Raw genomic sequence first — 24214 nt, forward strand, 5'->3', positions numbered from 1 at the left:
CCGAGAACGTCCTGCTGTTTCCAGGGCTCGCTAGCTTCTCTTGTTTATGTAACCCTCATCTCATTAAACGACACCTACTTAAAAAGTAAAATGTATTTCGAGCCCACATTTTTGAGTCTGTCAGATTTTTATATTATACTGGTTTATGTTCGATAATCAGCGCACTGTTCAACTCTGTGAAGGATTAGTTTCACGATATAAAAGTGTCTAGACTGCTTTGACTTCCTTAAGGCCCTTCAAAACAACCCGAAGAGAACCTAGTGCACGTCGCTTATTCAGTCGTCATGGTGACACGTGGTTTGCTGCTCGTGATCTTCTACTGTACACCGATTTATCCTGCTCCTTCAGGTATTTTAAATTATTCTCTCACCTTTCGCTCACGTATTTTTAAAAATAAACATCAATAATTTCTAGGTTAAGGAGATTCGTACAAAATTTGTTTACTTGTAAGGCAGGCTTTGGGGAATATCCATAGGTTAGTTGCTTCCAACTGCTTTTAAGTTTACCATTGTTATTATTCTTAAGTACATATTTAGGGCTCAATTAAAAATAGACTTTCAAAACATTATCACTTTTTTGTGAATGCGCGAATAAGATTTGATATGAAGTCGTTGAACATTTCTGAAAGCACAGGCGTCCAAAAAATTACAGATGACCTAACATGAATTTTTTAAAGTTTGGAAAATGCTTCACGAGAAACAAGTACAACAGCAGGCCTAATAAATAGTCATTGCTATTATTAATCCCACGTTCAGTTGAGTGTCAGATGTTTCTGTCGCTGTTTGTATATCATTGTTGCATTGACAATAAATGTATCATTCATAAATATAATAGGCCTAAGACTAATGTCATACGTCACTGGTTTGTGAAAGGCGTATACACCACAACTGTTGTTGTATCAAATAGATTATAGAAATAGATTTCTCACCACTCTTGTGTTTGTTGTGACCCAGACAGACTAACAAGTGTCAGATACAGTTTGAATGGAATACAGTCTTCTGATTCTTAGAAATACCAATGAGACTCAGTTGAGAATGTAATGTTTAAACTATAATAGGCCTAACGCTAGTATATTTTCACAAGTATGATTGCAATATATAAACATATTTTAACAATAGAGTTAGAGTAACTCTCGTGATGATTATGATAAATAATATTTCAGCCAACGACATCATCAGGGTCAGTTGAGCAGTACAATAACGAAAGTCAGCCGAAATAAAAAGTGTTTATCATTACTCTATGCCCACCCCTCCAGTAGAAACACTGATAAACAACAAAATAAAATTGTATCAAAATGTGTACATCATAATGTTATTACATTGATGTTTCCGAAAGGGCGTAGAAGTTCACGTTTTTATAATATAATATAATGTGTGGTTTACCATTATGAATTACATTTATTGGCAACATATCTCGAGATAAAAAAATTGTATATTCACTTTGAAAGAGTAAAAAAGTCCTGAAAACTGATCTTAATTTAAGTTTCTAACTTGTAGTAGTCTGAGGGTTTACAAAGCTAAAAATCGGATTTCGATACCTACGGTGAGCAAAGCACATGTAATTCACTATGTAACTTTGTGATGAACAACGGACTTAGCCGAGAAATCTCAAGTGAAACATTATTAAATATTTACCGTAGTGGTAGCTCATATTAATCCAATTAAGATCGAAGCATTTGAAACGTTTCTAGTTATATGCGCGACGTTTCGTTAAGGTTGTAATCCTTCAGGGCACGTACAGCTTCAGTTAATCGATAAAGACAGTTTTAAAGTACCACAGGAATGCATATAAATAAATATTAATTCAAACAACCTTAAAACTTTCTATGATGTCATCGACCTTACTGTAACGTATGTTTTGCAAGCGACACACCACACTAGATCCCAGACACTTTACAGCTCTGTCTGTACCTGAGAATAGAATTTACCTATTTTATTTTAGCAATAGAGTTTGAAAAAAACAACAACACTATTCTTTCAGGTGATAATAATAATACACTTTTATTTCAGCTAACAAAAACTGTTTTAAGTTATTTCAGATTATCTGTTATTTTCAGAAATAACAGTGCAGTGCGTTTATAATGTATTAACACTTTTAGAATAGATAATATATATACTTAATAACAGAACCAAGGGAACAAAAGCTGCACACATGAGACGATGGTTGAAATCACAAGCGTTAAATCACATTTATAAATATAGTTCATTCGTCATCGTTTCGTTCTTAATCCCATCGTTTATAAGCATATATAGTTTGGTTTGAAATATCACTAAAATATATTTATCACAGTATTTTAATCTATTTACGCTAATCCAACATAGAGGGCGAAGTGACGTCACATGCCAAGAATTTTTGCGCAATTAGATAAAATTTCATCGTGATCTCTTTTGCAGACGCCTATTAAATAAAGTGCCTCTGCTAATTTCTCCAGAAAGTTATAAGGATAATAAGAAAAACATATAATTTCAACCATACTTTCTTTCTTTAATAAGATTTAGATACACTCCAACGGAACAAAATGCTTCAAAACTTCCTCGTGCTGTTGTTGTTTTATTATTAAGCACAAAGCTGCACAATGGGATATTTGCGCTCAGTATTATGCCCAACACGGGCATCGAATCCCGATTTTTAGTGTGATAAGCCTATAACGTTACAGCTGAGACGCTAAGATAATATTATCTCTACGATTTATAGAATACATATTCTCTGGGTCATATTACTTGTCATAACTTTGGGTAAAGAAGAAATCGGTTGTGCAGTGAAGTAATTTATTCTGGCCATCTTATGGCCTAATGATTAGGGCGCCAGGCTTAGAATATGCGAGACTGAAACACGTCCTCGCACACGCTTGCATTTTCAGCATAGGGAAGACGTCATAATGTAAATTTTGTGATAAAGAGTAGTCCAAGAGTTGGCTTTAGGTGTTGTTGACTGTACATATAGTTGTATTCCCTCCAGCCTATCATTTAAAAACTGGGTTGTATGGTTAGTGCGGACTACTCTATTCAACAAAACAAACAAGTGTTGTAATCTGCCATGGATAAAGTATTCCTTGTAACGTTGACATAGTTTAATATATTGGCACTTAAATTGATGGTGCGTTTCTACTTAACAGATTCTACAAGTTTAAACTTCATTCTTCCTTCTAAAGTTATAGAATAATAATTTTTTTCCAACTTTAATCCCTTCAAACGAACCAAAGACAAAAATCGGCTGGACAGACTTAATAAGAATAAAATGTTTCTCGGCGATGCTCCTTACCTCGTAATGGTTGTTGAGGTTTTGAATTAAGTACAAACCTACTCAATGAGCTATCTGTGCTGTCCCCACCACGGGTATCGAAACCCGGTTTATAGCGTTGTAGGTCCGCAGACATACCGCTGAGCCACTGGGGGACACCTCGTAATGGAATCGCGAATAGTTAAAGTTTAATATAATACAAACGTTCACTCCCTAAAGTTAGTTTATCATGGTATTCCAAAAGCACCCCAAAGGTTCAAATCGTTCAAATCTTCCATGCGCTAGCCGTCTTTAATTTAGCAGTGTAAGGCTAGAGGGAAGGCAGCTAGTCAACACCATCCACCGCCAACTCTTAGGCTACTCTTTTACCAACGAATAGTGGGATTGACCGTCACATTATAACGCCCCCATGGCTGAAAGGACAAGCATGTTTGGTGTGAGGGAGATTCGAACCCATGACTCTCGGATTGTGAGTCGAGTGCCTCAACCGCTTGGCCATACCGGGCCCCATGTTAATGAACCCGCATATACGTTTATGACTCTTGCGTCATCTAAAGAACACTGGTAATTGATTGACGCCCTGCCGATGAGAATTGGTTTTCTCGGGGTACTCCCCGCCCTTACACACATAACAAATTCCATGGCCTAGGATTTATAGATCCTGCCACCCCAGAAGACCGTATGTGCGGGACCGACCATTTAAGATATAACTTCACAACCGTGGCTACACCCTTACCTTCCCCTCTAGTGGGGCGAAGGAGCACAGGTAAAGTGCCCCTGGCGATCAATTATATCTCTAGCAATTATTTATTTTCATCAGATTAAGTTGTCAGATAGTCTACTTTATCTTTTAGGTCTTGTCTATTTGTTTACTGAAACTTAAAACGAAGTGTTGGGTTAATTTAGTGTATAGGAAATGTAAATATATATATATATAGAAATAAATATATATAGAACCGATAATTTACTTCACAATTTATATTTACATATGATTCTACAACTAAACATTTATTTTTTACAAAGAGATTTGGTTTGTTTTGAATTTCGTGCAACGCTACGCGACGGCTATCAGCGCAAGCCGTCCCTAATTTAGCAGTGTAAGACTACAGGAAAGGCAGCTAGTCATCACCATCCACCGCCAACTCTTGGGCTACTCTTTTGCCAAAGAATAGTGGGATTGACTGTCGAATTATAACGCTCCCACGGCTGAAAGGGCAAGCATGTTTCGTGTGACGGGGATTCGAACCCGCAACCCTCAGATTACGAGTCGAGTGTTATAAAGAAGCCCCAAAACGCATTATATGTTTTCTTCCTGTGTAGTAATTATATTGTAGTATAAATGTTGCTTGGAGAAAACGGAACTAGTAGTAGATAATGGAGAAAACAGAACTAGCAGTAGACAGTGGATGAATCGGAACTAGTAGTAGATAATGGAGGAAACGGAACTAGCAGTAGATAATGGAGGAAACGGAACTAGTAGTAGATAATGGAGGAAACGGAACTAGTAGTAGATAATGGAGGAAACGGAACTAGTAGTAGATAATGGAGGAAACGGAACTAGTAGTAGATAATGGAGGAAATGGAACTAGTAGTAGATAATGGAGGAAACGGAACTAGTAGTAGATAATGGAGGAAACGGAACTAGTAGTAGATAATGGAGAAATGGAACTAGTAAGATAGTGGAGGAACGGAACTAGTAGTAGTAATGGAGGAAACGGAACTAGTAGTAGATAATGGAGGAAACGGAACTAGTAGTAGATAATGGAGGAAACGGAACTAGTAGTAGATAATGGAGGAAACGGAACTAGATAGAGGAAAGAATAGTGGAGATAAAGGAAACGAAACTAGTAGTAGATAATGGAGGAAACGGAACTAGTAGTAGATAGTGGAGGAATCGGAATTAGTAGTAGATAATGGAGGAAACGGAACTAGTAGTAGATAATGGAGGAAATGGAACTAGGAGTACATAATGGAGGAAACGGAACTAGCAGTAGATAATGGAGGAAACGGAACTAGTAGTAGATAATGGAGGAAATGGAACTAGCAGTAGATAATGGATGAAACGGAACTAGCAGTAGATAATGGATGAAACGGAACTAGCAGTAGATAATGGATGAAACGGAACTAGCAGTAGATAATGAATGAAACGGAACTAGCAGTAGATAATGGAGGAAACGGAACTAGCAGTAGATAATGGATGAAACGGAACTAGCAGTAGATAATAGATGAAACGGAACTAGCAGTAAATAACAGATGAAACGGAACTAGCAGTAGATAATGAATGAAACGGAACTAGCAGTAGATAATGAAAGAAAAGGAACTAGCAGTAGATAATGGATGAAACGGAACTAGCAGTAGATAGGATATTTATTTGGTTAGATCTTCTTTTGTCATGTAAGACTTTCAGAACAGCAACTGAAAACTGGATATTTTGTAATGTGAACGCACAGGTATACTAATGGATACAGTGTATGTCATAATTTTGTCTCATTGTGCACAGGTATACTAATGGATACAGTATATGTCATAATTTTGTCTCATTGTTCACAGGTATACTAATGGATACAGTATATGTCATAATTTTGTCTCATTGTTCACAGGTATACTAATGGATACAGTATATGTCATAATTTTGTCTCATTGTTCACAGGTATACTAATGGATACAGTATATGTCATAATTTTGTCTCATTGTTCACAGGTATACTAATGGATACAGTATATGTCATAATTTTGTCTCATTGTTCACAGGTATACTAATGGATACAGTATATGTCATAATTTTGTCTCATTGTTCACAGGTATACTAATGGATACAGTATATGTCATAATTTTGTCTCATTGTTCACAGGTATACTAATGGATACAGTATATGTCATAATTTTGTCTCATTGTTCACAGGTATACTAATACAGTATATGTCATAATTTTGTCTCATTGTTCACAGGTATACTAATGGATACAGTATATGTCATAATTTTGTCTCATTGTTCACAGGTATACTAATGGATACAGTATATGTCATAATTTTGTCTCATTGTTCACAGGTATACTAATGGATACAGTGTATGTCATAATTTTGTCTCATTGTTCACAGGTATACTAATGGATACAGTATATGTCATAATTTTGTCTCATTGTTCACAGGTATACTAATGGATACAGTATATGTCATAATTTTGTCTCATTGTTCACAGGTATACTAATGGATACAGTATATGTCATAATTTTGTCTCATTGTTCACAGGTATACTAATGGATACAGTATATGTCATAATTTTGTCTCATTGTTCACAGGTATACTAATGGATACAGTATATGTCATAATTTTGTCTCATTGTTCACAGGTATACTAATGGATACAGTGTATGTCATAATTTTGTCTCATTGTTCACAGGTATACTAATGGATACAGTATATGTCATAATTTTGTCTCATTGTTCACAGGTATACTAATGGATACAGTATATGTCATAATTTTGTCTCATTGTTCACAGGTATACTAATGGATACAGTGTATGTCATAATTTTGTCTCATTGTTCACAGGTATACTAATGGACACAGTGTATGTCATAATTTTGTCTCATTGTTCACAGGTATACTAATGGATACAGTATATGTCATAATTTTGTCTCATTGTTCACAGGTATACTAATGGATACAGTATATGTCATAATTTTGTCTCATTGTTCACAGGTATACTAATGGATACAGTATATGTCATAATTTTGTCTCATTGTTCACAGGTATACTAATGGATACAGTATATGTCATAATTTTGTTCATTGTTCAGGTATACTAATGGATACAGTATATGTCATAATTTTGTCTCATTGTTCACAGGTATACTAATGGATACTAATGGATACAGTATATGTCATAATTTTGTCTCATTGTTCACAGGTATACTAATGGATACAGGTATACTAATGGACACAGTGTATGTATAATTTTGTCTCATTGTTCACAGGTATACTAATGGACACAGTGTATGTCTCATTGTTCACAGGTATACTAATGGATACAGTATATGTCATAATTTTGTCTCATTGTTCACAGGTATACTAATGGATACAGTATATGTCATAATTTTGTCTCATTGTTCACAGGTATACTAATGGATACAGTATATGTCATAATTTTGTCTCCTTGTTGTCTTTCTATTATTTCCTTTTTCAAAAGCTCGAAAACTCCGAACATATAAATATATATAACAATGTCAATTAATTTGTTTTCTATCAAATTCTTCCGTAGAATAAGAGTTGCCAGACGGAACAGTATTAAATCTCCGGATAGAAAATTGTGTCGTTCAATTAGGAATATTGTTTGTTATCGTGTTTGCCTCTCGTGTGGAACATGGGAGGTTAATAATGTAGAGCACAGCCTACAATAAAGTATATAACGATTTACTGGATTATTTCCGTTTGTTGGGACCGCATTCGTATCGCCAACAAATTAGGAGAAAAGTCCTAATATTACTGTTGTCTTCTTTCCTTTTAGCGAGCAATACTAGTCATTACAAAAAGTTTACTTTTTTGACGTAAAATATCAGTCATTCGATAGGACTTTTCTGTTTGATATAAAATATGATACTACCTAAAATGAATGAATAAGTTCGAGAACTAATTATGAAATAATTAACTAGTTATGTGGTTTATTGTAACTATGGCGACTAGTTATCATAGGAACTTAAAGTAATTTATTACCTTTGATAGAAGTCAACACTGACTTATAAATAACTTTTATTTCATAAAGAACAAACTGTTTAAACACAGCATATTTTGAACAGCTCATTAATTAAATATGCATAATAATATGTATATATTGCAACGTTTGCATACACAACGAAAAATGCATGTAAGCCTTGTTAGATAGGTGGCCCCCAATTAGTTAGTAATCACCATTAGATTCCATCTAGGAACATAGGGCCGCAATCGCTTGCCGATTCTTCAACAAGTATTTAAGTGAGTAGGTTGTTAGCCCACTGCAGTGTAAGACTAGAGGGAAGGCAGCTAGTCATCACCACCCACCACCAACTCTTGGGCTACTCTTTTACCAACGAATAGTGGGATTGATCGTAACATTATAACGCCCCCACGGCTGGGAGAGCGAGCATGTTTGGCGCGACGCGGGCGCGAACCCGCGACCCTCGGATTACGAGCCGCACGCCTTACGCGCTTGGCCATGCCTGGCCGGCCCAAACATAGAACTTCACAAATACAGTGGTTTTACTGTTCTCTAGATGTTAACAAAAGATATTTTATTTCTGCAGAGTGAGAAGTACAAAAGTTTAATAAATATCAGTTTTAATAAAGTGCTTACTAGGGACGATAAAAACAATTAGCAACAGCGAAATGTTTTTATATTATACCAACTGTGAAAATAAATTGTATTTTATAATGCCTACGTACATATGTGTTAAAAAACGTGTTGTCTCCTGTGTGAAAAGCTGTTCGTGCGGACAAAGCTTAGCATTCACTTTTGAAATGACGGTAGAACGACCATGAATAATGTTAATGTAGGCTTACCATACGTCCCGGTTGACACTGAATTGTCTCAGAATGTCCCGGTTTTTTTATGAAAAGGGTAAACGTAAAATGTTAAAATCTGCGTAGGGTCCTGACTTAGTGTGGACAAAAAATAATTTTTAAGTTTTCATTTTATTAGTTGATTGGTAGAGGGAGCCACAATGCACATTTTCAAAGGTATTGAATCAGACGAAATTCACAGACAACTGATACGCTGCCTGAACAAGTATAAAACTATGTAACACAAATTTTGTTCCTGGATAGTATGTGTTATTTCTTAATTGCTTGTGTTGTAAAAGTACAGAAAATGGCCATTATTCCCTTCAAACTTTGCTTTTGTGACCTGGATAATGAAATTTAGAAATTAATCTATTTTCTATGTAAAAACGGGCAAATTTGCACATTTTCATTTACATAAGGTCTGAATAAAACAACATATGAATCAAGATTTACATGTACTAAAGTTATACTTAAATTAACAAAAATGTTTAGGAGTAGTTTTTAGAGATTTGCGACTGTAATGTAAATCACTTTCACGTATCAGCCTCTAAATATAGTCTCCCATTATGTTTTCGTTTGGCCCGGCACGGCCAAATGTGTTAAGGCGTTCGACTCGTCACCCGAGGGTCGCAGGTTCAAATCCCGGTCGCACCAAACACGCTCGCCCTTTCAGCCGTGGGGGCATTATAATGTGACGGTCAATCCCACTATTCGTTGGTAAAAGAGTAGCCCAAGAGTTGGCGATGGGTGGTGATGACGAGCTGCCTTCCCTCTTTAGGGACGGCTAGCGCAGATAACCCTCGAGTAACTTTGCGCGAAATTCAAAACAATCAATGTTTTCGTTATACGCTCCCAGTTCACAAAAGCAAAGTTTGAAGAGAAGAATAGGTCTTTTCCATTTACTTCAGGCATAAACAATTGGGAAATAACACTTTCTACCCAAGAAAAAGTAAAAAATTTGTTATATAATGTAATGATTCATCAGTGGGCTGCTATTAGGGGTACGCACGTAACGGTAGGTGGACAAGCGGCGAGCACATGCAAAGCTTTCTTTGAGGAAGTGTTTGTGCTTTGTGATTTCTTAAGTTACTACAGTATTTATTATATTAGTCATACGGTACATGATTAATTATTTTCGTTATTTTATTTTAAAAATTAATTCTAGTCATAATGTCCAAAGCTGGTAAAAGAAAATACACTTTCAACAGTAAATTGCAAAAAGAACGTTCATTCTTGAAAAAAACACTTGTGATAAGGAGGACAGAGTGAAATGTTTGCAGTGTTCATCTGAGTTCTCTGTTTCACATGGTGGCCGCTCAAACATAAAATACCATTTAAAAAGTGCTAAACATGCAGTTAGTCTTTCAGTAGCTGCTGAAAGTTCAAGAGTTGATGTGTTCTTCAAAAAAACTGCCTGAAGAGAATGATTTGTTAACAGCTGCCAAAGAAGCAATCTTTGCTTATCACAATGTGGTCAATAACATAAGCTTTAAAAAATCTGATTGCTCTTCCAAACCGATAGCAAAGTTATTTGAACCAAAGTTCAGTTCTACCAGAACGAAGAATGAGGCTATTATTTTGAACACAATTGTTCCTTTAGCAGCAGAGGAATTTAAGAGAGACTTAATGGAGGTCCAGTTAGTTTCACTTAGAGCAGATGCTTCAAACCGAAAAGATGCCAAAATTATATCTATCATAATTCGATATTTTTTGCCAGAGGAGAGAATGAAAGTAAAACTTTTAGACTTTCAATCGGTTCCTGGAGTGACACCAGAAATTTTGACGAACTGCTTGGTGTCCACTTTAAAAAAACATGATTTATCAAAAAAAAATGTTCCTTATTGCGGTGACAACATGCAATAAAAATTTTGGAAGTGTAAATAGAAAGGAAAACATGTGTATAGTCGACTGAGGAATAAATACTGTGGGTGTTGGTTGTGGTACTCATATTGTACATAACTGTCTCTAAACTGCAGTTGATGTCCTTTCTATTGAAGTGGAAAGTTTGGTGATCAAAATTTACAAGTATTTCTGTATTTACATTGTGCATGTTACAAGTATTTCTGTATTTACATTGTGCATGTTACAAGTATTTCTGTATTTACATTGTGCATGTTACAAGTATTTCTGTATTTATACTGTGCATGTTACAAGTATTTCTGTATTTATACTGTGCATGTTACAAGTATTTCTGTATTTACATTGTGCATGTTACAAGTATTTCTGTATTTATACTGTGCATGTTACAAGTATTTCTGTATTTACATTGTGCATGTTACAAGCATTTCTGTATTTACATTGTGCATGTTACAAGCATTTCTGTATTTACATTGTGCATGTTACAAGCATTTCTGTATTTACATTGTGCATGTTACAAGTATTTCTGTATTTACATTGTGCATGTTACAAGTATTTCTGTATTTATACTGTGCATGTGACAAGTATTTCTGTACTTACATTGTGCATGTGACAAGTATTTCTGTATTTACATTGTGCATGTTACAAGATTTCTGTATTTACATTGTGCATGTGACAAGTATTTCTGTATTTACATTGTGCATGTTACAAGTATTTCTGTATTTACATTGTGCATGTTACAAGTATTTCTGTATTTACATTGTGCATGTGACAAGTATTTCTGTACTTACATTGTGCATGTGACAAGTATTTCTGTATTTACATTGTGCATGTTACAAGATTTCTGTATTTACATTGTGCATATTACAAGTATTTCTGTATTTACATTGTGCATGTTACAAGTATTTCTGTATTTATACTGTGCATGTTACAAGTATTTCTGTATTTACATTGTGCATGTTACAAGTAATTCTGTATTTACATTACGCATGTTACAAGTATTTCTTTATTTATACTGTGCATGTTACACCCCTGAAAGAATTCTGTGAGTCTATAAAAATTGAGTACAAGAAGGTTCTCCAATTTGGAAATACGCGATTTCTTTCTGTGTTACCAGCTGTTGAGAGAATTATTCAGGTTTATCAAGACATGTTTTTCTTCACAAGAACAGTTCCTATAGTTGATAAAAAAAAAACTTTTGGAGTAAATGTGGAAAAATGTATCTACGGTTTGTTCATGGACAACTAGTCTTGTTCAACAAAGTTATTTTAGCCATAAAAAAACAAAAGCAACTACAAGTGTTATTGTTCCAGAATTTAATAAGTTGAAAATCAATCTGAAAAAAAGACGAGATAATAACTTTATTCCCCTTGGTGCAAAAAACATACTCAGTGTGCTAAAGGAAGAGGGAGGATGTCAGGTAGACTTGATGATTAGGAAGGAAACATTCTCAGTGTACTAGAGGAAGAGGGGGGATGTCAGGTAGACCTGATGATTAGGAAGGAAACATACTCAGTGTGCTAGAGGAAGAGGGAGGATGTCAGGTAGACTTAATGATTAGGAAGGAAACATACTCAGTGTGCTAGAGAAAGAGGGAGGATGACAGGTAGACTTAATAATTGGGAAGGAAACATACTCAGTGTGCTAGAGGAAGAGGGAGGATGTCAGGTAGACTTGATGATTAGGAAGGAAACATACTAAGTGTGCTAGAGGAAGAGGGAGGATGTCAGGTAGACTTAATGATTAGGAAGGAAACATACTAAGTGTGCTAGAGGAAGAGGGAGGATGTCAGGTAGACTTGATGATTAAGAAGAAAACATTCTCAGTGTACTAGAGGAAGAGGGAGGATGTCAGGTAGACTTAATGATTAGGAAGGAAAATAATAAGTGTGCTAGAGGAACAGAGAGGATGTCAGGTAGACTTGATGATTAGGAAGGAAACATTCTCAGTGTACTAGAGGAAGAGGGAGGATGTCAGGTAGACTTGATGATTAGGAAGGAAACATACTAAGTGTGCTAGAGGAAGAGGGAGGATGTCAGGTAGACTTGATGATTAGGAAGGAAACATACTCAGTGTGCTAGAGGAAGAGGGAGGATGTCAGGTAGACTTGAAGATTAGGAAGGAAACATACTAAGTGTGCTAGAGGAAGATGGAGAATGCCAGGTAGACTTGATTATTAGGAAGGAAACATACTCAATGTGCTAGAGGAAGAGGGAGGATGTCAGGTAGACTTGATGATTAGGAAGGAAACATACTCAGTGTGTTAGAGGAAGAGGGAGGATGTCAGGTAGACTTGATGATTAGGAAGGAAACATACTAAGTGTGCTAGAGGAAGAGGGAGGATGTCAGGTAGACTTGATGATTAGAAAGGAAACATACTCGGTGTGTTAGAGGAAGAGGGAGGATGTCAGGTAGACTTGATGATTAGAAAGGAAACATACTCAGTGTGCTAAAGGAAGAGGGAGGATGTCAGGTAGACTCGATGATTAGGAAGGAAACATACTCAGTGTGCTAGAGGAAGAGGGAGGATGTCAGGTAGACTGGATGATTAGGAAGGAAACATACTCAATGTGCTAGAGGATGTCAGGTAGACTTGATGATTAGGAAGGAAACATACTCAGTGTGTTAGAGGAAGAGGGAGGATGTCAGGTAGACTCGATGATTAGGAAGGAAACATACTAAGTGTGCTAGAGGAAGAGGAGGATGTCAGGTAGACTTCGATGATTAGGAAGAAACATACTCAATGTGCTAGAGGAAGAGGAGGATGTCAGGTAGACCTCGATGATTAGGAAAGAAACATACTCAATGTGCTAGAGGAAGAGGAGGATGTCAGGTAGACTCGATGATTAGGAAGGAAACATACTCAGTGTGTTAGAGGAAGAGGGAGGATGTCAGGTAGACTTGATGATTAGGAAGGAAACATTCTCAGTGTGCTAGAGGAAGAGGGAGGATGTCAGGTACTCTTGAAGATTAGGAAGGAAACATACTAAGTGTGCTAGAGGAAGAGGGAGAATGCCAGGTAGACTTGATGATTAGGAAGAAACATACTCAGTGTGCTAGAGGAAGAGGAGGATGTCAGGTAGACTTGATGATTAGAAAGGAAACATACTCGGTGTGTTAGAGGAAGAGAGAGGATGTCAGGTAGACTTGATGATTAGGAAGGAAACATACTCAGTGTGCTAGAGGAAGAGGGAGGATGTCAGGTAGATTTGATGATTAGGAAAGAAACATACTCAGTGTGTTAGAGGAAGAGGAGGATGACAGGTAGACTTGATGATTAGGAAGGAAACATACTAAGTGTGCTAGAGGAAGAGGGAGGATGTCAGGTAGACTTGATGATTAAGAAGGAAACATACTCAATGTGCTAGAGGAAGAGGGAGGATGTCAGGTAGACTCGATGATTAGGAAGGAAACATACTCAGTGTGCTAGAGGAAGAGGGAGGATGTCAGGTAGACTTGATGATTAGGAAGGAAACATACTCAGTGTGCTAGAGGAAGAGGGAGGATGACAGGTAGACTTGATGATTAGGAAGGAAACATACTAAGTGTGCTAGAGGAAGAGGGAGGATGTCAGGTAGACTTGATGATTAAGAAGAAGCATACTCAATGTGCTAGAGGAAGAGGAGGATGTCAGGTAGACTTGATGATTAGGAAGGAACATACTCAGTGTGCTAGAGGAAGAGGGAGGATGATAGGTAGACTTGATGATTAGGAAGGAAACATACTCAGTGTGCTAGAGGAAGAAGGAGGATGTCAGGTAGACTTGAAGATTAGGAAGGAAACATACTAAGTGTGCTAGAGGAAGATGGAGAATGCCAGGTAGACTTGATTATTAGGAAGGAAACATACTCAATGTGCTAGAGGAAGAGGGAGGATGTCAGGTAGACTTGATGATTAGAAAGGAAACATACTCGGTGTGTTAGAGGAAGAGGGAGGATGTCAGGTAGACTGATGATTAGGAAGAAAGCATACTAAGTGTGCTAGCTAGAAGAGGGAGGATGTCAGGTAGACTTGATGATTAGAAAAGAAACATACTCAGTGTGTTAGAGGAAGAGGAGGATGTCAGGTAGACAGATGATTAGAAAGGAAACATACTCAGTGTGCTAAAGGAAGAGGGAGGATGTCAGGTAGACTCGATGATTAGGAAGGAAACATACTCAGTGTGCTAGAGGAAGAGGGAGGATGTCAGGTAGACTGGATGATTAGGAAGAAACATACTCAATGTGCTAGAGGATGTCAGGTAGGCTCTGATGATTAGGAAGGAAACATACTCAGTGTGTTAGAGGAAGAGGGAGGATGTCAGGTAGACTCGATGATTAGGAAGGAAACATACTAAGTGTGCTAGAGGAAGAGGGAGGATGTCAGGTAGACTCGATGATTAGGAAGGAAACATACTCAATGTGCTAGAGGAAGAGGGAGGATGTCAGGTAGACTCGATGATTAGGAAGGAAACATACTCAATGTGCTAGAGGAAGAGGGAGTATGTCAGGTAGACTCGATGATTAGGAAGGAAACATACTCAGTGTGTTAGAGGAAGAGGGAGGATGTCAGGTAGACTTGATGATTAGGAAGGAAACATTCTCAGTGTGCTAGAGGAAGAGGGAGGATGTCAGGTACTCTTGAAGATTAGGAAGGAAACATACTAAGTGTGCTAGAGGAAGAGGGAGAATGCCAGGTAGACTTGATGATTAGGAAGGAAACATACTCAGTGTGCTAGAGGAAGAGGGAGGATGTCAGGTAGACTTGATGATTAGAAAGGAAACATACTCGGTGTGTTAGAGGAAGAGAGAGGATGTCAGGTAGACTTGATGATTAGGAAGGAAACATACTCAGTGTGCTAGAGGAAGAGGGAGGATGTCAGGTAGATTTGATGATTAGGAAGGAAACATACTCAGTGTGTTAGAGGAAGAGGGAGGATGACAGGTAGACTTGATGATTAGGAAGGAAACATACTAAGTGTGCTAGAGGAAGAGGGAGGATGTCAGGTAGACTTGATGATTAAGAAGGAAACATACTCAATGTGCTAGAGGAAGAGGGAGGATGTCAGGTAGACTCGATGATTAGGAAGGAAACATACTCAGTGTGCTAGAGGAAGAGGGAGGATGTCAGGTAGACTTGATGATTAGGAAGGAAACATACTCAGTGTGCTAGAGGAAGAGGGAGGATGACAGGTAGACTTGATGATTAGGAAGGAAACATACTAAGTGTGCTAGAGGAAGAGGGAGGATGTCAGGTAGACTTGATGATTAAGAAGGAAACATACTCAATGTGCTAGAGGAAGAGGGAGGATGTCAGGTAGACTTGATGATTAGGAAGGAAACATACTCAGTGTGTTAGAGGAAGAGGAGGATGTCAGGTAGACTTGATGATTAGGAAAGAAACATTCTCAGTGTGCTAGAGGAAGAGGAGGATGTCAGGTAGACCTGATGATTAGGAAGGAACATACTCAGTGTGCTAGAAGGAAGAGGAGGATGATAGGTAGACTTGATGATTAGGAAAGAAACATACTCAGTGTGCTAGAAGGAAGAAGGAGGATGTCAGGTAGACCTGAAGATTAGGAAGAAACATACCAAGTGTGCTAGAGGAAGATGGAGAATGCCAGGTAGACCTGATTATTAGGAAGAAACATACTCAATGTGCTAGAGGAAGAGGGAGGATGTCAGGTAGACTTGATGATTAGAAAGGAAACATACTCGGTGTGTTAGAGGAAGAGGAGGATGTCAGGTAGACTTGATGATTAGGAAGGAAACATACTAAGTGTGCTAGAGGATGAGGAGGATGTCAGGTAGACTTGATGATTAGAAAGAAACATACTCAGTGTGTTAGAGGAAGAGGGAGGATGTCAGGTAGACAGATGATTAGAAAGGAAACATACTCAGTGTGTTAGAGGAAGAGGGAGGATGTCAGGTAGACTTGATGATTAGAAAAGAAACATACTCAGTGTGTTAGAGGAAGAGGAAGGATGTCAGGTAGACTTGATGATTAGAAAGAAACATACTCAGTGTGCTAAAGGAAGAGGAGGATGTCAGGTAGACTTGATGATTAGGAAGAAACATACTAAAGTGTGCTAGAGGAAGAGGAGGATGTCAGGTAGACTGGATGATTACAGAAACATACTCAATGTGCTAGAGGAAGAGGAGGATGTCAGGTAGACTTGATGATTAGGAAGGAAACATACTCAGTGTGTTAGAGGAAGAGAGGAGGATATCAGGTAGACTCGATGATTAGGAAGGAAACATACTAAGTGTGCTAGAGGAAGAGAGGAGGATGTCAGGTAGACTCGATGATTAGGAAAAGAAACATACTCAATGTGCTAGAGGAAGAGGGAGGATGTCAAGTAGACTCGATGATTAGGAAGGAAACATACTCAATGTGCTAGAGGAAGAGGGAGTATGTCAGGTAGACTCGATGATTAGGAAGGAAACATACTCAGTGTGTTAGAGGAAGAGGAGGATGTCAGGTAGACTTGATGATTAGGAAGGAAACATTCTCAGTGTGCTAGAGAAGAGGGAGGATGTCAGGTACTCTTGAAGATTAGGAAGGAAACATACTAAGTGTGCTAGAGGAAGAGGGAGAATGCCAGGTAGACTTGATGATTAGGAAGGAAACATACTCAGTGTGCTAGAGGAAGAGGGAGGATGTCAGGTAGACTTGATGATTAGAAAGGAAACATACTCAGTGTGTTAGAGGAAGAGGGAGGATGTCAGGTAGACTTGATGATTAGGAAGAAACATACTCAGTGTGCTAGAGGGAAGAGGGAGGATGTCAGGTAGATTTGATGATTAGGAAGGAAACATACTCAGTGTGTTAGAGGAAGAGGGAGGATGACAGGTAGACTTGATGATTAGGAAGGAAATATACTCAGTGTGCTAGAGGAAGAGGGAGGATGACAGGTAGACTTGATAATTAGGAATGAAACATACTCAGTGTGCTAGAGGAAGAGGGAGAATAACAGGTAGACTTGATGATTAGGAAGAAACATACTAAGTGTGCTAGAGGAGAGGGAGGATGTCAGGTAGACTTGATGATTAGAAAGGAAACATACTCAGTGTGTTAGAGGAAGGGAGGATGTCAGGTAGACTTGATGATTAGGAAGGAAACATACTCAGTGTGTTAGAGGAAGAGGAGGATGTCAGGTAGGCTGATGATTAGAAAGAAACATACTCAGTGTGTTAGAGGAAGAGGGAGGATGACAGGTAGACTTGATGATTAGGAAGGAAATATACTCAGTGTACTAGAGGAAGAGGGAGGATGACAGGTAGATTTGATGATTAGGAAGGAAACATACTCAGTGTGCTAGAGGAAGAGGGAGGATGTCAGGTAGACTTGATGATTAGGAAGAAACATACTAAGTGTGCTGGAGGAAGAGGAGAATGCCAGGTAGACTTGATGATTAGGAAGAAACATACTCAATGTGCTAGAGGAAGAGGAGGATGCCAGGTAGACTTGATGATTAGGAAGAGGAACATACTCAGTGTGTTAGAGGAAGAGGAGGATGCCAGGTGGACTTGATGATAAGGAAGAAACATACTCAGTGTGCTAGAGGAAGAGGAGGATGTCATGTAGACACTGATGATTAGGAAGGAAACATACTCAGTGTGTTAGAGGAAGAGGGAGGATGACAGGTAGACTTGATGATTATGAAGGAAACATACTTAGTGTGCTAAAGGAAGAGGGAGGATGTCAGGTAGACTTGATGATTAGGAAGGAAACATACTCAGTGTGCTAGAGGAAGAGGGAGAATGCCAGGTAGACTTGATGATTAGGAAGGAAACATACTCAATGTGCTAGAGGAAGAGGGAGGATGCCAGGTAGACTTGATGATTAGAAAGGAAACATACTCAGTGTACTAGAGGAAGAGGGAGAATGCCAGGTAGACTTGATGATTAGGAAGGAAACATACTCAATGTGCTAGAGGAAGAGGGAGGATGCCAGGTAGACTTAATGATTATGAAGGAAACATACTCAATGTGCTAGAGGAAAAGGGAGGATGCCAGGTAGACTTGATGATTAGGAAGGAAACATACTCAGTGTGCTAGAGGAAGAGGGAGGATGCCAGGTAGACTTAATGATTAGGAAGGAAACATACTCAATGTACTAGAGGAAGAGGGAGGATGCCAGGTAGACTTGATGATTAGGAAGGAAACATACTCAGTGTGCTAGAGGAAGAGGGAGAATGCCAGGTAGACTTGATGATTAGGAAGGAAACATACTCAATGTGCTAGAGGAAGAGGGAGGATGCCAGGTAGACTTGATGATTACGAAGGCAACATACTCAATGTTTAAAAAATTACTGAGTGAAAAATTAATTAAACCCTTGTAAATGCTGCAATCAGTGTTGATGATATGTTTGATAAAGTTGTTCTTGTTAAATCATCAAAATGTGACGAGTGGAAACAGGTTGTGAAGAAAAATGTATAGAACTTTTCAACCACTTGAAAGATCAAAGTATTTCTGTACCTAATCTCAGGCAGGACACTGGGGACGGGTACTTTTTTGTTTATTATGACCTAATCTCAGGCAGGACACTGGGGACGGGTACTTTTTTGTTTATTATGACCTAATCTCAGGCAGGACACTGGGGACGGGTACTTTTTTGTTTATTATGACCTAATCTCAGTCAGGACACTGGGGACGGGTACTTTTTGTTTATTATGACCTAATCTCAGGCAGGACACTGGGGACGGGTTACGTTTTGTTTATTATGAAACATCGTTTGTTAGTGCTTTATTTTATGAGATATAATATTTTATTTACTCTACAAAGAATAAACAGAAGTATTTTGTTTTAATACACTTTTTACAAGTTATATGGTTGTAAAGGTAACAAGTTTTTACATGGATTCAAGTATTAGTGACTTGAACACTGAACCTAACATTATTGTTCAGACATGTGAAAGTCGACAAACACACTAACTGCTTTTCAATCAGTCCTCTTTGTGTCTCATTAACGAATACTGTGAATCAAATTGTTCCAACGAAAATAAAAATTATAAATTCCAAACATTCATATATATTTGTTTTAGTTAACACTTCATTGTGGTTAAATTAGTCCCAATTACAGCAGTAAAAGATAAAATAAATTAAGAAGAAATAAGTATTATAGCTGGAGAAATATGTTAAATGTTTTGAATCAACTCAGAAGATGTCATAAACCAGTATCCCTAACACCTGCATGTCTCGCTTTGATATAATCAATGTAGGTGAAATACACTATATAGGACATATATATAGAACATAATTACATACTTGATCAAACCTGGATATTTCTTATTAATGGTATATGACTCTCAAGTATGGTGTTTCTAACATTATACAACCCCAGTTTCATATCAATCACCCAATTCCAGGTAAGATATAAATTGCTTAGAGATAACATGTTCCCTGAGAATGACAGTAGGCCCAATATGGTAAGGTGGTTAGAGCGCTCTGAGAGTCACGGATTCGACTCCCTGTCACACCAAACGTGCTCTCCCTTTCAACCGTGAGGACGTCACAGTGTATAGATCAATCCCACTATTCATTGATAAAAGAGTAGTCCAAGAGTTGGCAGTGGGCGGTGATGACTAGCTGCCTTCCCTCTAGTCTTACACTGCTAAATTAGGGACGGCTAACACAGATGGCTCGTGCAGATTTTCGCAAAATTCAAAAACAAACTAAAAGTCACAGTAAATATTAATGTATTTTTTCAAAACTCACAATGTCAAGCTACAAAAAGGGGTGAAAGATATAAAAAGCAAAAGTACATTAAATTAAAGACACGTAGATATGAGATCACTGTTTTAATCTTACATCTAATGATAGTGTTTTTATTATAGTTTGTCACTTATATTAAAAAAATAACATAAACATGAACAGTGATGTCGAGAAAACCCACTTGTATAGAAATATATATGCAAAAACGGCTCGTTTGGGTTGAGAAAATATTTTATGTAGAAGAGCGAACAACGTTTCGACCTTCTTCGGTCATAGTCAGGTTCACAAAGAAAGAGGTAACTGACCGGTAGCTGACCACATGTTTGGAAAGGGTTGTGTAACTGAGTGTCGGAATGTAGAGGGCGGTGTTAGGTGTTTGAATATATAATTTTATATTATTTATTTTATTATATTTAATATAGGTATAAAGGCGTTCATTTATATTGGTTTATTTTGGGTTTACGTTGTTGTATAAGTAAGGTTTCTTTAATTTTGTGTTTGTTTATGTTTGTTTCTTTATTTAGTATTTGAGTGTTTTCTATGGTTATGTTGTGTTTATTTGACGTGCAGTGTTCGAAAACGTATGAAGGTAACTTTTTTATGTTCTTTGAATCTGGTTTCCATTTTTCTACTTGTTTCTCCAATATAGAAGTCGTGGCAGTTATCACATTGTATTTTATAAATAATGTTGGTGTGGTGTTTGTCAGTGTAGTTTTTACATGGTATAGACCTTAGTTTTGTGCCTGGTTTTTGAATAAATTTCGCTCTTCTACGTAAAATATTTTCTCAACCTAAACGAACCGTTTTTGCATGAACATGAACAGCTGAACATTAATTTACTGCATATCACACCTCATTTTCACATATAAACAAAACACAAAAACTCTTAGTTACAAAAGAACTCTCAAAATACTTCATAGGGTGGCATAATTCTCTTGGCATAAATATGGGGTTGGGGGTTTGGATATACAATTGTTTTTTTATCGGAGTAATTTGATCAATCGTTTTTCTTTTACACGGAGGGGGACTGGCATGACTTAGTGGTCATGGGTTTGGTTTTGCTTTGGTTTGTTTGGAATTATGCACAAAGCTACACAATGGGCTACCTGTGCTCTGACCATCACGGGTATCGTAATCCGGTTTCAAGCGGTGCGAGTCCGTAGACAGACTTTTGGGCCATTAGAAGGCATGTGCGGATCGTGGACACTCCAGCTTCCGTCACTGAACATGCTTGCCCTTTCAGTCATAGGGGTGTTATTATGTCACAATCAATCCTGCTATTCGTTAGTAAAAGAGTATCCCACGAGTTGGCGGTGGGTGGTGTTGACTAGCTGCTCTCCCTACGGTATATCGCTGCTCAATTAGGAATAACTAGCAGACATAGCCCTTTGTGCAAAATTCAAAACAAAATTTTAAGCGTACCTTGTTTTGAAAGCCCAAAATTTAATTACAGAAAAACAAATTGGACAAAATACTAGGTTATACTAAATAATAATTTACTCGGAAAAAAAATAATCTCGGAAATCACACTACGAAGGTAATTACTCTCATTACAGTCACGAAGCGTCTTATAAAAGCAGCTTAAATATGTTTTCCAACAACAAAAAACCAAATACGGAGACATAATGAACAACTCCTAAACTCAGTAAACAAATGCAGAAAACGACGAAAAATAGACATGAATACTCAAATCCTGGATAACAATACACTCAGAAACACCAAGAAACGAAATAAACTAAAAAAATAGATGGGACCAATATCGTTTAAAACTAAACACGCACATGGACCACAAAAAGTTCTAATCTTACATAAACAGATTTACTGGAAACAACGAATTTTTACTCACATTTTCTCAAATTAAATGTAAAATTCGTGTTATTTTATCAGAAAACTAAATCTAATTACTGGGCGTAGAAATGAAATTATTGTACACTACAAAAATTGTTATGTGGTACATGACAAGTAAACCATATTCTCTGTTTAAGATATTGTATTCAAGTTGTAACGTGGTCTTTCTGTCATAAAAAAAAACAAGCTGGAAATCCATAAGGTAAAGAAGACCAATCCATACATATCTCTTTCCCCATCCTCCAAGTAGCTCCAGCGGTAAGTCTGAATGAAAGCTTATAACGTTAAAAACAATGTTTTGATACTCATGGTATCAAATTAACAAAACTAATATTGTAATATTTTTCACTTCTTTTTTTAAAGTTGTGCCCTCTTTTAGTCAATTAATTATTTAATTTTAATTTCTAAAATTATTGTAAGAAAACGCCAACTAAAAATACTATAGCTTTAATCAGAACTTCTAAAATGAAATTTATTTTAACCATGCCTAAAGCAACGTAATTAAGGTATTTATTCTAAACTTTATGAGATTATATTTCCAAATATTTTTTGTTTGGAAAAAGACAGCATGGTGACAACATTCGTTCCATAACTTGCACTTGACTTCCTTATAACTGTATGCATAAAACAACAGTAGTGAAATGTTATGAATATTATGTTTCTTAGAAAAACGTGACATGTATGACCCTTGGAGTTCGAATGACCTGTGGACAGAGGGGAAAAATCAGGGTTTGGAATATGTTTTCAATAAACAGGATATCCTTCCTTTGGGTAAGAATAGTTTTTTTGTAATTTCGGCTTGACCTAACATTCAAATAACGGTGCAGAAATACTTGTCTGTTTTGTGTTAATTATACGCTAATAACTGAGTGTTTATAGTAATAGAACAGATATGAAGGTTTAACGATGTTATTATCGTATTATTTAGACTTTAATTTTCCAAAATCAAGTTAACCAGTTGGTATCATGGTTTTCAGGAGAATAAACGGCAATGTTTAACGAGTGTGATAAATTTATATACACGGATATAACGTCACATAAAGCGAATATCCAATACGAGTCAACCTAGAAAAATAGCCAATCACAACTTAGAGTTGCAGGTGTTAGGTGTTAAAAAATAATACCGATATAGAGAAGTTAAAGCACGAATAATGCTATTAATGTAAAATAAGCTTAATTATGAATGTAGTTCTGTAATTTAATTTGTATGTTATTTGTTTGTCTTGTTTTCCTCATATCAACTACCTTTGGTTGTTTAACACATGTGTTACGGTGTTTTGTTTGTTTCTAGTCAGGAGAGAAGAGTTTTCTGCTGGTGATCTACTGAAGCACTTACAACAAAATTTACAAAGATTAGCGCTGAGCAGAAATCACGTGAAGCAGATCCATTTCGGACTAAGTCGCTAACACCAAAGTGGACATGAACGCCAGTCACAAAACGAAACAGTTTAAATATGTTTTTGATTATTCGACCTTTACCTGAAAACATGATATTCTGAAAGAAACAGCAAAAATAAACTAAGATTATGAGAAATCACCAGTTTTTGCACTCCGAATTGAACTTTCTCAAAGCACAGTTTTAATTCTGAATACCGTTCTTACGCGTCTTGTAAATCATAACTAAAAAACGTCGAATTTTGAAAACGTTTTGGTGCAAGGATTCCCGAAGTGTTATAAATAAAAGTGAGTACAAATCCATACATTCAGAAACACTGTTCATGGGATTAAGTACTAGTTAAGCAGTTCACAAACACCGTAATAAATATTAATGTAAACACAGTGTGTTTTATAAAAACACTGCACAAGAAGCGAGTATAAAACCAACCATTTCAGAACGTGTTGCTTCAAAACATTCTTAAAATCGGCGACATTAATACCACCAGAAAAAAAAAAGGGTTAATGACCGGGTTCGAAATTTCTAGAATAAAAGTGGGTGTAACACCCAAATACTCCAGAATTTTTGAAAGAGGTATACAACCTCGAACTCCAGGAAACATCGAACACAAGTTCAACAGCTTTAGCTATGACTAAAAACCCAACAGGTTC

At 37.1% G+C, this 24214-nt stretch overlaps 1 long non-coding RNA gene across 1 annotated transcript; it reads left to right on the plus strand.

Annotated features, from left to right (window-relative positions):
- Positions 1-23704, plus strand: LOC143238588 (uncharacterized). Its single transcript, XR_013020659.1, has 3 exons — positions 1-348; positions 22835-22939; positions 23460-23704. It is a non-coding gene; the product is annotated as an uncharacterized LOC143238588 (long non-coding RNA).
- Positions 23705-24214: the final 510 nt, after the last annotated feature.

This window comes from Tachypleus tridentatus, chromosome 13, assembly GCF_004210375.1.
Source record: "Tachypleus tridentatus isolate NWPU-2018 chromosome 13, ASM421037v1, whole genome shotgun sequence".
Lineage (NCBI taxonomy): Eukaryota > Metazoa > Arthropoda > Merostomata > Xiphosura > Limulidae > Tachypleus > Tachypleus tridentatus.